This window comes from Pipistrellus kuhlii, unplaced genomic scaffold (assembly GCF_014108245.1).
Source record: "Pipistrellus kuhlii isolate mPipKuh1 unplaced genomic scaffold, mPipKuh1.p scaffold_m20_p_28, whole genome shotgun sequence".
In the NCBI taxonomy this organism is placed as follows: Eukaryota; Metazoa; Chordata; class Mammalia; order Chiroptera; family Vespertilionidae; genus Pipistrellus; species Pipistrellus kuhlii.
Genome location: NW_023425527.1, coordinates 1,456,107 through 1,470,745, shown reverse-complemented (window position 1 = coordinate 1,470,745; position 14,639 = coordinate 1,456,107). Strand labels below are relative to the sequence as shown.

Sequence of the window (14,639 nt, the reverse complement as noted above, 5' to 3'; positions counted from 1 at the left end):
CTGCCTCAATTTTCTTTATAAAGAAATGCCCACCTCGGGGATGTAAACTCAAATGCTTAGAGAACAAGGCAGCTGACCAGGGCAGGGGTGGGGGAGGGGCGGGGGGGGGGCAGGGAGGACTGCATTAAGCCAGAGAGCAGCTGTTGGCAGCATGAGGACAAAACTCATCTTCCTTTGTCATCTAATTTTTATTTTTTTATATATATTTTTTATTGATTTTTTACAGAGAGGAAGGGAGAGAGACAGAGAGCCAGAAACGTCAATGGGCTGACCATGTAATGCATTGCCTATAGAGAATTAAATTTTTCGGCAGGGTTTGCGACTAAGAAACAGAAACAGCATTTGCCACACATGGGAGTAGATAGAAAAGTAAATTAGCCTATGAAAAAGCTCTAAACACTGAACTCTTGAGAGCAGAGAGCTTACCTTGTTCATCTTTGCATTCAATTAATGAGTATTTTGTATTTTCTGTGAAGATCCTGTTCTGTGTGATGGAACCCTTACTCCACAGAAAGCATGTCAAACTCGCGGGCCGCAGGCCTCATTTACTTGGCCTGCGTTAGCCTTCGAGTTTGACATGCTTGCTCTACAGGACATTGCTCTCAAACTCCATTTCCAGCAAATAAGCAGGTGGGGCACTCAACCATCTGGCTGCGTTCACAGGGCATCCAGGCAAACAGCAAAGCTGTGTGCTCCTACATCTCACGCCCCATTCTCTGGAAAGTGCCCCCAACCGAAGTACCTGCCGAAGGGGCGTGTTCAGACCATGTGATCCTTCCTCCCTCGTGGCTGACTGGTCCCAGGGAGCCTGTCAATGGACAAGCAACCATTCAGTCTCCGCTAGGCTTTGTTTCACGTGTGGCCCGGGAACTGGCCCACCAGGAAACAAGGACAGAACTGAGAATAAGAGTCTAGAAATGTTTCTAGCTATCTTGACAACTACTGAATCTACTAACCATAGTAAAATGTGGTTTGTATTTTGTATGTCTTATTCATGTCATTTTCTTCTATTTTATAAAAATATCAATACATGATGTATTGGAAATTTTTTTTAAATATATTCTATTGATTTTTTTACAGAGAGGAAGGGAGAAGGATAGAGAGCTAGAAACGTTGATGAGAGAGAAATATCGACCAGAACTTTCAGTCTGCAGACTGATGCTCTACCACTGAGCCAAACCGGCTTCGGCTGGAAAATTTTTTTAATGCAACAAAACACTTGATTCTTCAGCCTGAGGAAGAGCCTGCAACCAAGGTACATGCTCTTGACTTGATTCGAACCTGGGACCCTTTGGTCTTGCAGGGCAATGCTCAATCCACTGAGCCAAACTGCTAGGGCTCTGCATCTTTAACCACATTGCCATAAGTCGGGCATGAGCACTTCTAGGGTTCTCTCCTTTTGCCCACGGTAAAGACTACTGTTTCCTGCCGAAACTGGTTTGGCTCAGTGGATAGAGCGTCGGCCTGCAGACTGAAGGGTCTCAGGTTTGATTCCAGTGAAGGGCATGTACCTTGGTTGCGGGCACATCCCCAGTGGGGGGTGTACAAGAGGCAGCTGATCGATGTTTCTCTGTCATCGATGTTTCTAACTCTCTATCCCTCTCTCTTCCTCTCTGTAAAAAATCAATAATTTTTTTTTTTTTTTAAAGGTCTCACTATGATCCTGCCCATCCATACTGACAGGGCTTAGCCTTCTTGGTGAAAAGACACTTCATTTAAAAAAAAAAAAAAAAAAAGACTACTGTTTCCTAAACATGTGCAAGCTGGTTCTGCTGTGTTTCCTTTCTGGTAATCGGCTACCTTCTGAGAGGTGACCGATGCAAGGCCACTGGGTGGCCTGCTGGAATGGGCGGAGATCTCTGACTTGAGCTATATTAAGCAGTTAGACACAACGAGTAGTATCTCATTGTGACTCATTAAGAAATGGAAACCAAAACAGAAACACCCCACCTACCAGGTGCGGCTTCCGTAATAGAGCAAAGGGCCTTTCCTGGAATAGAACAGAGGCATGCAAGGACCCACAGCGGGGAAATACATGCAGAAGCTTGTTTACATTTCATAGACGTTTTTATGATTTCTTTGCTGGCAACTATTTCTAACTAAAGAGAGCTGACACTTCCTATATCAGCATTCAATTTAGATTTAAATTTTAAAACTTTTCGAAAGGAAACAGCATGAATTGCATTCAGCCTTTTTTTTTAATTTTTTAGCCTTTTCTTTAGGTATAAAGAGGCATCACTTCTTACAAATAAGCAATGAGAGCTTTATAAAGTGGAAGTAAGTTTCTAAGATTTTTTTTTTTAAGAAGCCTTGGCTGGTTTTGCTCAGCGGTTTGAGCATCAATTCTCGGACCACAGGTCTTGGGTTTAATTCTTGGTCAAGGGCACACACCTCGATTGTGAGCTCAATTCCCGGCCCCCAAATAGGGGCATGTGTGGGAGGCAACCAGTCGATGTGTCTCTCTTGCATTGATGTTTCTCTCTCTCCCCCTCTGCTCTCTCCTCCACTCTGTAAAAATCAATGGAAAAAATATCATCGGATGAGGATTAACAAACAAACAAAAAAGAAGCCACTTATGTTAAAGAAACCCTGATGTGGTTGGGTATTTTAAGAACTGAGTTTCTGTTCTCTAAACAAGTGGCACTGCTCTCTGTGCCTTTTAAAGGGTTATTGCATCTGGTCGTCCCAGTAGCATCAGGTGGTAGGTAACCCAATGTTAGTCATAGATATGGGTACTGCAGTTCAAATGCTATTACCTACGTCAGGAATCTTTTCACATAGAGATGAATATAAAATGTCAAACTGAGTAGCTTTTTTTTCATATGAACATTCCCTTATCCTCAAAAGTGGAACACCAGTAACTTCACAGAATAACAGTGAATGAACTGAGAGAGCTATGGTGTTTCTTTTTTTTTTTTTTTTTTCAAATGTTAACATAGTATTATTTGCTGTTCTACAAGTTAACCAGTGGTGGGCAAACTCATTAGTCAACAGAGCCAAATATCAACAGTACAACGATTGAAATTTCTTTTGAGAGCCAAATTTTTTTTTAAACTTAAACTTCTTCTAACGCCACTTCTTCAACATAGACTCATCCAGGCTGTGGTATTTTGTGGAAGAGCCACATTCAAGGGGCCAAAGAGCCGCATGTGGCTCGCGAGCCACGGTTTGCCGACCACTGTACTAAGCTATGCACAAGATGAAAACATTTTCCTTTTTTTCAACCAATCGAACAATCAAATTGATGTGAGGCAGATTAACAAGAGAAAATAACCAGCCCTAACTGGTTTGGCTCAGTGGATAGAGCGTCAGCCTGGGGATTCAAGGGTCTCAGGTTCGATTCCGGTCAAGGGCATGTACCTTGGTTGCAGGCATATCCCCAGTAGGGGGTATGCAGGGGGCAGCTGATTGATGTTTCTCTCTCATCAATGTTTCTAACTCTCTATCCTTCTCCCTTCCTCTCTGTAAAAAAATCAATAAAATATATTTTAAAATTAAAAAAGAGAAGATAACCAAATTTAATTTCATATGTACATATGGGAACATACATGAAAATCAAAAGAAAGCTACTATGTCTATAGTAATATCAGACAAGGTAGTTTTCAGAGCAAAGAATATTACCAGAGATAAAAAGGGTCACTTCATAATGATAAAGAGATCAATTTGCCAAAAGGACATAAATATCCTAAATATTTATGCACTTAATATTAAGAAAGCTTCCAATTACCTAAAATAAAGACTGGTAAAAGTTCAAGTTTTGGTCAGAGATTTAAACACTGTTCTCACAAGAACTGATCCAATAGACATAAATCAGTAAAGCTATAAAGGCTTTGAACAACACTATCAACCAACTTGACCAACTGACATAGAACATTTCACCCAATAACAGCAGCATACACATTTTTTTTCAAGTGCACGTATGACATTTTCCAAGCTAGAACACATTCTGAGTCACAAAACAAAATCTGATACACTTAAAACTCAAACCATGCAAAGTATAACCATGCAAATATATCCTCAGACCACAGTGAAATCAAGTTTAAAACCAATAACAGAAAGATATCTGGATATCCCCCAAATATGTGAAAAACAAACAACACTTCTAAATAACCAGTGAGTGGGGGTGTAAAGTACAGCGCAGAGAAAATAGTCAATAATCTATATACACGGAGTGGCCAGATTATTATGATCTCTGAATGCATAATAATCTGGCCACTCAGTGTATATCCTATATATAATAATAAAAGGCTAATATGCAAATTGTCCCCTCAACCAGGAATTAGACCAGCAGGTAGGTTGGCCCACCACCCATATCCCTCCCCCTGGCTGGACCCTATCAATGCATGAATTCATGCACCGGGCCTCTAATATATATATATATATATATATATATATATATATATATATATATATATATATAATATTTTTGGGTGAAATGTTCTATGTCAGTTGGTCAAGTTGGTTGATAGTGTTGCAGCTTGGAAAATGTCATACGTGCACTTGAAAAAAAATGTACATGCTGCTGTTATTGGGTGAAATGTTCTGTCAGTTTGTCAAGTTGGTTGATAGTGTTGCATGAATTCAGGCCTCATATATATATGAGTGGGGGTGTAAATTACAGCATAGGGAATAGAGTCAATACTCTATATATAATGAATGGCCAGATTATTATGTGTTTAGAGATCATAATAATCTGGCCACTCAGTGTATGTGTGTGTGTGTATATATATATATTTATATATATATATATATATATATATATATATATATATATATATATATATGTATGTATTTTTCAGACCATAAGACGCACTTTCTTCCCCCCAGAAGTGGGGGGGGAAAGTCCTTGCGTCTTATGGTCCAAATATAGCCTACACATATACTTTAAAAAAAAAGTTTTTTACTTGCCCGGCTCTGTGTGGTCTCTGTGTGCTTGCCCGGCTCTAAATGGTTCTAAATGCTGCTGTTTACTTTACAGGGTTGATTACATGTGTTTATGACTGTGATGTTGGGTTTTAATGCACATAAAATATTTTAGGACACTTTGTTTCAGAATCTTTTTTTCTTCATTTCCCTTCTCTAAAAACTGGTGCGTCTTATGGTCTGGAGCATCTTATGGTCCGAAAAATACGGTATATGCCTAAGTGACCCAATGACTAAATGACTGAACAATTGGTAGACCAGTCGCTATGACATGCACTGACCACCAGGGGACATATGCTCCATGCAGGAGCTACCCCATGGTGGTCAGTGTGCTCCCACAGCCAATCTCCTGAGGCTGCCCGGCCCCAGGCCTTGATCAGGGCAGGGCAGGCCAGGCAGAGGGACGCCACCTAAGCACAAATTTGTGCACCAGGCATCCAGTGGTGTAGTCACTATGTATGGTGCCAGGTGGACACTAGAATTATCAGGGGGATCGCTTCATAAATTATATAACTGTCTAACCATGCTGCACACCTCAAACTAAAATAAAACAATATTGACTCTAAACTGTCATTGAAAAATAAAAATAAACTGTCATTGAAAAAATTAGTAAGTAAGTGAACAACCAATGGGTCAAAGCAGGAGTGAAGGCAGAGGAAAGCCTTTTGAACTGAATGACCATGAAATCACGAAGATCCGGTTTCCAGCTGAGCATAGAAGCTCCCTCCTACCAATCAGCAAAAAGCGGGACGGACTGAAAAATTCCACAGCCCTCCTTCGATTTGTGAGAGAGAGGAGGGCACGGGCACGCTGCCGCTCCCGAGATTGGATGGACAGATGGACAAATGTTAGGGAATCCGGCTTCCCAGAGCGGAGACTCACCGGAGACAAGAGCCGAGGCCTGGAGTAGGAACCCCGGACGCATTGCAGAGGCTCCGGGCGAACCACTCAGCGTTACAAACTCCCAGGGGGCTCCCACCCTGATGTGAGATTTACCTCCAAGAGCTCCGCCAGGTTCCCACAGTCCATATCCGGAGGAAATCCCCTCCAGCTTCCCCTCCAGCTTCCGGTGGGAGGAGGGAGAGAAACGCTTCTGAAATGCCCAGAGCTTTCCATTCTTAATGAGGCCTGCTTGCAGGAAGAGCTAGTGAGCGGTGCCAGCTTGCTGTTTGTTTTGTTGTTGTTTTTTAATATATTTTATTGATTTTTTTTTTGCAGAGAGGAAGGGAGAGGGATAGAGAGCTAGAAACATCCATGAGAGAGAAACATCGACCAGCTGCCTCCTGCACACCCCCCACCGAGGACGTGTTCGCAACCAATGTACATGCCCCTGACCGGAATTGAACCTGGGACCTTTCAGTCTGTAAGACCAACACTCTATCCACTGAGCCAAACAGGTTTTGGCTGGGTTTTTATCAGAGCCCGAGGGACCCGGGTAAAGGAATGCCTGATGCCAGCCCACCCCAGCCTTCCTGTCCCACTTGGGGGAGGAAAGGGGAAGCTGAGAAACACTGAGAAAGCTACTCTCAAGCGTGGGGACTTAAAGCCTGAGGACTAATCCCAGGGCTACAGGGCCCTCCCTGACCTCCCCCACCCCCACCCAACCTCCCAGCCACACGGCCAAGGCCTACGGACAGCAGTTCCTTCCGCCCAGCCTGTCACCTCTACTAGCAAGAGAAAGTACAAGGCTTACCAACAGGCAGGAAACCCCAGACGGACAGACCCAACCTCAGAACCAAACATCTAAAGCACATGTGTCAAACACAAGGCCCGCGGGCCAAATCTGTCCCGCCAGGCCTTGCAATGTGGCCCGCACCGTGCTGTCATCACTGCACTCCACTGCGTTTCCATCACAATGACAGTTTATGACTGTTCAGTAAACCATTCGGCCCGCGATTTAGGCTGGATTTTAGATTTTGGCCCCTTCTCTGATTGAGTTCGACACCCCTAATCTAAAGACTGCTTCCTCCAACAGCAGCAGACGCATGCAAAACATTCACCATAGACCACAGTCCAGCCACAGAACACACCTTAACCAGTTGTTGTTGTTAATCCTCACCCGAGGATATTTTTTCCATTATTTTTTTTTTTTCAGAGAGAGGAGAGAGAGAGAGAGAGAGAGAGAGAAACATCAATGTGAGAGACTCATCAACTGGTTGCCTCCCACACTCATCGCTACAGGGGGAGGGGGGATCAAACCCACAACCCAGCTATGTGTCCTTGATTGGGAATCGAACTTTGACCCTTCGGTCCTAGGGCCAACGCTCTAACCACTGAGCAAGCTGGCCAGGGCCACGTTAACAAATTTAACAGAAATCATACAACGGCTGCTCTCGGACTACAGTAGACTTAAACTAGAAATCAGTAACAGAAAGATAACTGAAACCACCACCACCACCACCCCAAAAAATGTGGAGATTTAACAGCATCATTCAAAAGAACACATGAGTCAAGAGAAATCTCCAGAGAAATTTTTAAATATTTTCAACTAAATTAAAGTGAAAATACAACCTATCACAATGTGTGGCCCTCGCCAGTGTGGCTCAGGTGACTGAGTGTCATCCCCTGTACCAAGAGGTAGAGGTTGCCCTTTCGATTCCTGATCAGTGTACATGCCCAGCTTACTGGTTTGATCCCTGGTCGGGGTGGGTGTGGGAGGCAAAAATCTCTCTCTCTCTCTCTCTCTCTCTCTCTCTCTCTCTCTCTCTCTCTCTCTCTCTCTCTCTCCCTTCCTCTCTGTATAAAAATCAATAAAATATATTTAAAAAAAAAAAAAAATCAGTTAAAAACATTTTTTGAAAAATTGTGGGATACAGTGAAAGCAGAGCTTAGAGGAAAATAGCATTGAATGCATATATTAAAAGAAAAGAAAAAAAAGAGAGAAGAAAGATCTAAAATCAATAACCTAAGGGCCCACTTTAGGGAACTAGTAAAAGGAGGCCAATTAAATCCAAAAGGAGCAAAAGAAAAGCAGCACTAAGGAGCAGTGCAGAAATCAGTGAATTTAAAAAAAGAAAATCAATGGAGAAAATCAATGAATTCAAAAACCAATTCTTCAAAATAAATAAATAAATAAATAAAATCAGTTAACCCCTAGCTAACCTAAGGGGGGAAAAAGAGAGAGGACACAAATAACTAACATCAAAAATGAAAGCAGAGAATCACCACTGATCCCGTGGACTTTAAAATGTAAACAATGGCCCTATCCGGTTTGGCTCGGAGGATGGGGTGTCGGCCTTTGGACTGAAGGGTCCCAGGTTCGATCCCAATCAAGGGTTCCTTCCCTCGGGTGCAGGAGGCAGCCAATCAATGATTCTCTCTCATCATTGATGTTTTTATCTCTCTCTCCCTCTTCCTTCCTCTCTGAAATCAATAAAAATATATTAAAAATAAATCAATGTAAACAATTGGAAGACGATGAACAACTCCATGCCCACACATTTGATAACCAGTGAGCAGCCCAGTCTGACGTGTTTGCACTTGGATTATTTCATCGATGATCCGAGTTCACCCAGGCTCTCTGGCCTCAGACAAGGGGAGTATCTGCCCAGAAGAAAAAGTCTAGGATTCCACTCTTTGCCATCGGACCTGTTTTTCAGGTGATTTTAGGATCGACCTTCTGACCCTGCTTCCAGCCACCGAGGCTTCTAAAACACTGAGGTCCATGCCAAAACCGGTTTGGCTCAGTGGATAGAGCGTCAACCTGCGGACTGAAAGGTCCCGGGTTCGATTGCGGTCAAGGGCATGTACCTTGGTTGCAGGCACATCCTCAGTAGCAGGTGTGCAAGAGGCAGCTGATGGATGTTTCTCTCTCATCGATGTTTCTAACTCTCTATCCCTCTCTCTTCCTCTCTGTAGAAAAATCAATAAAATTATTCAATCCGCAGACTGACGCTCTACCACTGAGCCAAACCGGCCCTGGCTAAAATATATTTTTTAACTAAAAAAATAAATAAAACACGGAGGTCCAGTCCCAGAGCGGGCCAGTCCAGCCAGCAAGGGGTGGATCCTGGTGGTGAGCAAACATGGACAGAGCATTCAGACGCCTGGTCATCTGTCTACTGGGCTCCCAGCCCCAGAACTGGCCTGGGCAAGGTCTACTGGGAAGAACTGGTGTCAAGGCTGGACTAGCCTGAGTGTGGGCACAGTGGTACGCTGCCAGGGCCCAGTGAGAAGAAGCCACGGGCCCGGGTACAAGAGTGAGAAACCTCCCTTTCTTGGAGACACCTCTGAGAAAACGGAGTTGGCATGGGACCCTTCAAGGCCATGGGACACTCGGGGACGACAGGTGAGATGAGTACAAAGGGGGCCTTCACCGATGCTTTGCTAAGCCGGTGCAATGGAAACCTGGACACATCGTTGGAAACAACATTCGAAAAATGGTGTGTGAGCCAAAACCGGTTTGGCTCAGTGGATAGAGCGTCAGACTGCAGACTGAAAGGTCCCAGGTTCGATTCCAGTCAAGGGCATGTACTTGGTTGTGGGCACAACCCCAGTGGGGGATGTGCAAGAGGCAGCTGATTGATGATTCTCTGTCATCAATGTTTCTATCTCTCTATCCCTCTCTCTTCCTCTCTATAAAAAATCAATAAAATATATATTTTTAAAAGAAAATGGTGTGTAAGAGCAAGTTAGCAGTGAAGCACCTTCTCACATCCTAGATTCACATTCTATCCATAGATAAAGTGCTAGGACATAAACCTCCTGAGGAATCCCTACAGAGACAGTCACCTGAAAGGGACCTAGAATCCTATCACATTTGTGTCTACCCGTCCCTCTGAGACCTGCCTTTTTAAATATATATATTTTTTTTATTGATTTCAGAGAGGAAGGGAGAGAGAGGAACATCCATGATGAGAATCATTGATCGGCTGCCTCCTGCATGCCCCCACTGGGGATCGAGACCACAACCTGGGCCTGTGTCCTTGACCGGAATTGAACCTGGGGCCTCTAAGTCCACAGGATGACGTTCTATCCACTGGGCCAAACCGGCCAGGGCTAGACCTGCCTTTTTAAGAGTCTGCTTATAGTAATTAAGATCGTTCCACAATATGCCCAGCCAGTGTGGCTCAGTGGTTGAACATCAACCTATGAACCAGATCATGGTTCGATTCCAGGTCAGGGCACATACCCAGGTTGTGGGCTCAGTCCCCAGTAGGAGGCATCCAATTAATGAGTCTCCCTTTTCCTTCCTCCCTGAAATCAATGACATTAAAAAAAAAAAAAAAATAGCCCCTCATTGCCCTGGCCAGTGTTGTTCCTTGCTTAGTGTGTTGACTCCAGCTCTGAAGAGTCATGGGTTGGATTCCCAGTCAAGGGCACGTTCCTGGGTTGCAGGTTCGATTCCTGGCCTGCGTCAAGGCAGGTATGGGGGCAACCAATTGACGTCTCTCTCACATTCGTTTCTTTCTCTTTCTCCCCCTCCCTCCCTTCCACTCTCTCTAAAAAACAATGGAAGAAAGGACCGGCCACAGCAGAAACGATTAGCCCCTCAGACGCACCTGCACTCGCAGCTTTGCTACTTCTACTGAGGAGTCACAGTTCCTGTCCTGAGCTTTTTATTGGAACATGAGAATATCCCATGACAATTTAAGTGGAATCTCTGAGTGGGAGGACCAGCCTATAACTGACATACCAAGTATGTTTGTGGATACAGGGACAGTGCGGGAGAAACAATTGCCAGCGGTGTGGGTGGAAGGGAACAAAACCCTGGAGACTTGACAGGGGAAGAGAAAACACAGAAAGCTCCTTTGAAGAACAGTGTTTTATTCTGACGGGTGAGCCACGAAGGACCTATTCAAGGTGGCAAGTCCCCCACCCCGCCCCATTCTGAACCTCCTGGGCCCGGAGACAGGCTCCACAGGCTGACAGTCATGGTCCCAACAAGACTGTCTTCACTTCAAACACCAGCCACACTTCAGTGGTCTCCAGGCCGCCCGCACTGCTGACCGACTGGCCACAAACCCAGAAGGTCCCCCTGACGTCTTGGTCCAGGCTGCTATCACAGAAACACTGAGGAATGGAAAATAACTGAAACACCATGCACTGGGTGGCTTACACAACTAACATTTCTCTCTCACAGTTCTGGAGGCTGGAAACCCAAGCTGCACGTGCTGGCAGGTTTCGTATCTGGTGTCTCTTCCTGTGTCCTCACACGGCCGAAGGGACAAGGGGGCTCTGTGGGCTCTTGTATGAAGGGCACTAATCCCAGCCAAGAGGGCTCCACCCTCAGGACCTAATCACCTCCATTTCCATCACATTGGGGGTTAGGTTTCAACATCTGGCTCTTGGGGCTACACAAGCATCCAGTGTATAGCACACGACCCCCTTCAGGTTGGATGATTCACTGGGACTCACAAAGCTCAGAAAAGGGCTCCACTTAACGATTAGTTTGCTTATCAACAATACAAATCAAGACCAGCCAAAGGAAGACACCCAGAGTGCCGTCTCGGAGGGACCCAAGTGCAGAGCTTCTGAACCCTCCACCCTCCCCACGGCCGTGGAACCGGGATGTGTGGCTGTGTTCAGCAGAGCTTCAGTGTCCAGAGGTTTTTTTTCGGAGTTTCATTACAAAGGCATAACTGATTGAATCCATCTCCTGGCCCTCTCGCCTCGTGGAGGTCAGGCGGGCTCCAAGTCCCAACCTTCTAAACTCATGGTTGGCCTTTCTGATGACCAGGCCCCATCCTGGGTCATCTCAACTAGCATAAACGCAGGCTTGACCCAAGGGGCTGTGAATGACAGACACTCCTCTTTGCTGGAAACCACAATCATTGTTACTAATAAAAAGAGATGTGCCAGGAAAGGCTGGTCAATCTTAATTGCTCTGAAAGGTTGGAGCTAATCACTCATTGTTCAGTTGAGACACTTGTTTAGTTAAAGCAGCCTCCACCTGTTCCTCTTACGTAAATTCTTGCTGATTGGCTATTATTGGAATTTCCTGCCTAAAGGATATGGGTGTATCTTATAACCTAAATAAAAAGGATAGCAAAGCCAAAGAAAGGTACCTCGGGTGTTTCCCCGAAAATAAGACATCCTCCAAAAATAAGACCTAGTGCATGGAAAGATAAGACATCCCCTGAAAATAAGACCTAACGCAACTTTTGGAGAAAAAAATTAATATAAGACACTGTCTTATTTTCAGGGAAACAGAGTAGTTCTCCCCATAGAGGTAGGCTCCCACCTGGCCCCCCCAGTTCCCAAATAACTTTCTAGTCTCTTTCATTTGTGTGCGGCCTTCTCCAGAACCCGAACCCTGAACCGGAACCCTGAACCACGAGGGATGTGAAAGGGGCTCCTACACCTCTTCCTGGGGAAATGCCAAGGATTCAGAATTTCCCCTCTGGAAACCAGGGACAAAGGCCAGTCAAATTCTTTATTATAATAGTCTCCCCTTATCCATGGTTTCACTTCCACAGCTTCAGTTAGCCATGGCCAGTGGTGGTCTGAAAATATTAAATGGAAAATTCCGGAAACAACCAATTCATAAGTATTATATTGTGCACAGTTCTGAGTAGCATGATGAAGTCCCACCCCATCCCACCTGGGTAGGTAAGCCATCCCTTCACCACTTAGTAGCCTTCTCAGTTACCAGGTTGGTTATCAGATAGATACTTGAGAAAGAGAGAGGGAAAGCACATTCATATAACTTTCATTACAGAATATTGTTATAACTGGCCTCTTTCATTATGTTATTATTGCTAATCCCCTTACTGTGCCTAATTTTATAAATGAAACTTTATCATATGTACATACCCCACAGATAAGAGATGACTTGATATAACAACCTCAAACCCACAACTCATACCCCTGCGAACTAGGATAAAATCACCCGACAGGGCCTATCACTGGCCTGAGCTATGCTTTGTTTCATTCTTAAAACTTTTTATCATGAAAATTTTCAAAATATGCAACAGTGGAAAGAATATCTTCATGAACTATCCCATCCCGTAACCGTTTCATTGATTACCGGCTTGTGGCTCATCCTTCCATTCATACCCCACCCCTTCTCCCTACACCCATCCTCGGGTTATCCTGAAGCAAAGCCCAGAGGGATATCCTATCAGGAATTCTCACCCACGGCCAGTCTCAAATGGGCTATAGGTCTGCTGACATCTCAACATCTGGGAGCAGCCGGGTGGGGCCTGGGGGACACAGGCCCCGGGCATCTCATTCGCTCACGCCGGTGTGATGGGTAACCCTGTCTACACACACGGAGCTGCAAGAAAGAACACCAAACACCCGTTTCCTACATCCCAAGCTTCTAAGGCAAGTCAGCAGCGATGGTCCTCGCATTTCTTGCAAGTTTCCAAAGACCCATGCCTAGAGCCCTGATGATCTTGTAAAGAATCAAAGCTAAAATAAAATAAGCTCAAGAAATAACATCTCAGGTACTTGCGATGGTAACAAAAAAATCAATGGGGGTCAGCCTAAGCTAAGCGGTAACCTGTCCATTATCGATTTCAGAGTCGTTAAGACAGGAGGAACTAGCCAACCGGTCTTAAAGAGTACAGAAACTTGACCCTGACACCTTTGCTTTGTCATGCCAGAGTGACCGACAGTCCCTGACACCCACGTCTGGGATGTATTTTTTATGTTCGTGTCTCTGGAAATTTCTGACACTTCCCTGGGGTGCCAGGACGCGGGCAGGAGGCATCTCCTTCAGGATGGGTTGGCGAGAGCAGTAAGCGTCACCCATACCTCCCCATTTGACTTACTCTGCAAAGCGAGAAGTCAGATGAATGCAAAGGTTCCTCCAACCCTGGGACTCCAGGGTCAGGCAGTAGCCCCACAAGGCGAGGGAATGGAAGGTTGGAGACAGTGAGGCGTGCCATGCCTCACTCACATCTCCAAAGCACCTTGCCCAGAGCTTGGGTTACCTACTTGCCTCTCTTATAACCAGAGGGACGTGTGCTTCCCTATCCCGCCCCTGTCAATGGCCGGGGAAGCGCCCTCTCTGTGGCCCTCATTTCTGCGGGCGGGAGACACAGGAGGACCCTGGGTTCATCCTGGGCATTCTCCTCTCGGCCCCGCTGACCCCCGAGTATGACTTGGCTCCAGACAAGGCTACCATTTCAGAAGGTCAATGAAGATGCGTTTGTCCATCTCCGAGAGCAGAGAAGAATCATCAGAGAACCTTTCTTCCTCGTAGCAAGGGAAGAAAACCTTGGATACCCACAATGTCAGCTTCTGCAGGGGAGCCTCCCCTACAGAGACGGTCTCTCCCCCAAGGAAGTGACAGTCCTTGTCGGGAGATGACACAGATGCACACTTCTGTCATGAACACCCCGTGCTCTGGGCCTGACGAGGGAGTGCCAGCACAAGGCCAGAGAGGCTTTACCTTCTCAAATAGCCACACGAAAAGGCTTGGGGTCCCCAGACCCTAATGGTGACCGCTTTTTCATACCACAAAGATAAGGTGACCAGACGTCCCGATTGTTAACAATTTGTCCCGCGTCCCGCAGTGTTTTAAAACAGTCCCGATTTTTCCTCTTTTTAAAACGCCCCGGGACGAGGGACAAATTGTTAGAAATCGGGACGTCTGGTCACCTTACCCAAAGAGCCTGGCCTAAGCTCTTCCGTGGGGCAAACCCAGAGCAGGACTTATTTCACCACCAGGGGGTGAAATTCCTCCCACTCACATCCTGACATGAGGATGTATAGAAGTTCCAGCCAGCCATTCCCTCCAGCCCCTTCATGGACCAGGGTTGTTTTCA

At 45.4% G+C, this 14,639-nt stretch overlaps 1 long non-coding RNA gene across 1 annotated transcript; it reads right to left on the bottom strand.

The window, feature by feature from the left end:
* Window positions 1-11,113: 11,113 nt before the first annotated feature.
* Window positions 11,114-14,336, bottom strand: LOC118728036. Its single transcript, XR_004990764.2, has 2 exons — window positions 12,227-14,336; window positions 11,114-11,673 (listed from the first exon to the last, which is right to left on the bottom strand). It is a non-coding gene; the product is annotated as an uncharacterized LOC118728036 (long non-coding RNA).
* Window positions 14,337-14,639: the final 303 nt, after the last annotated feature.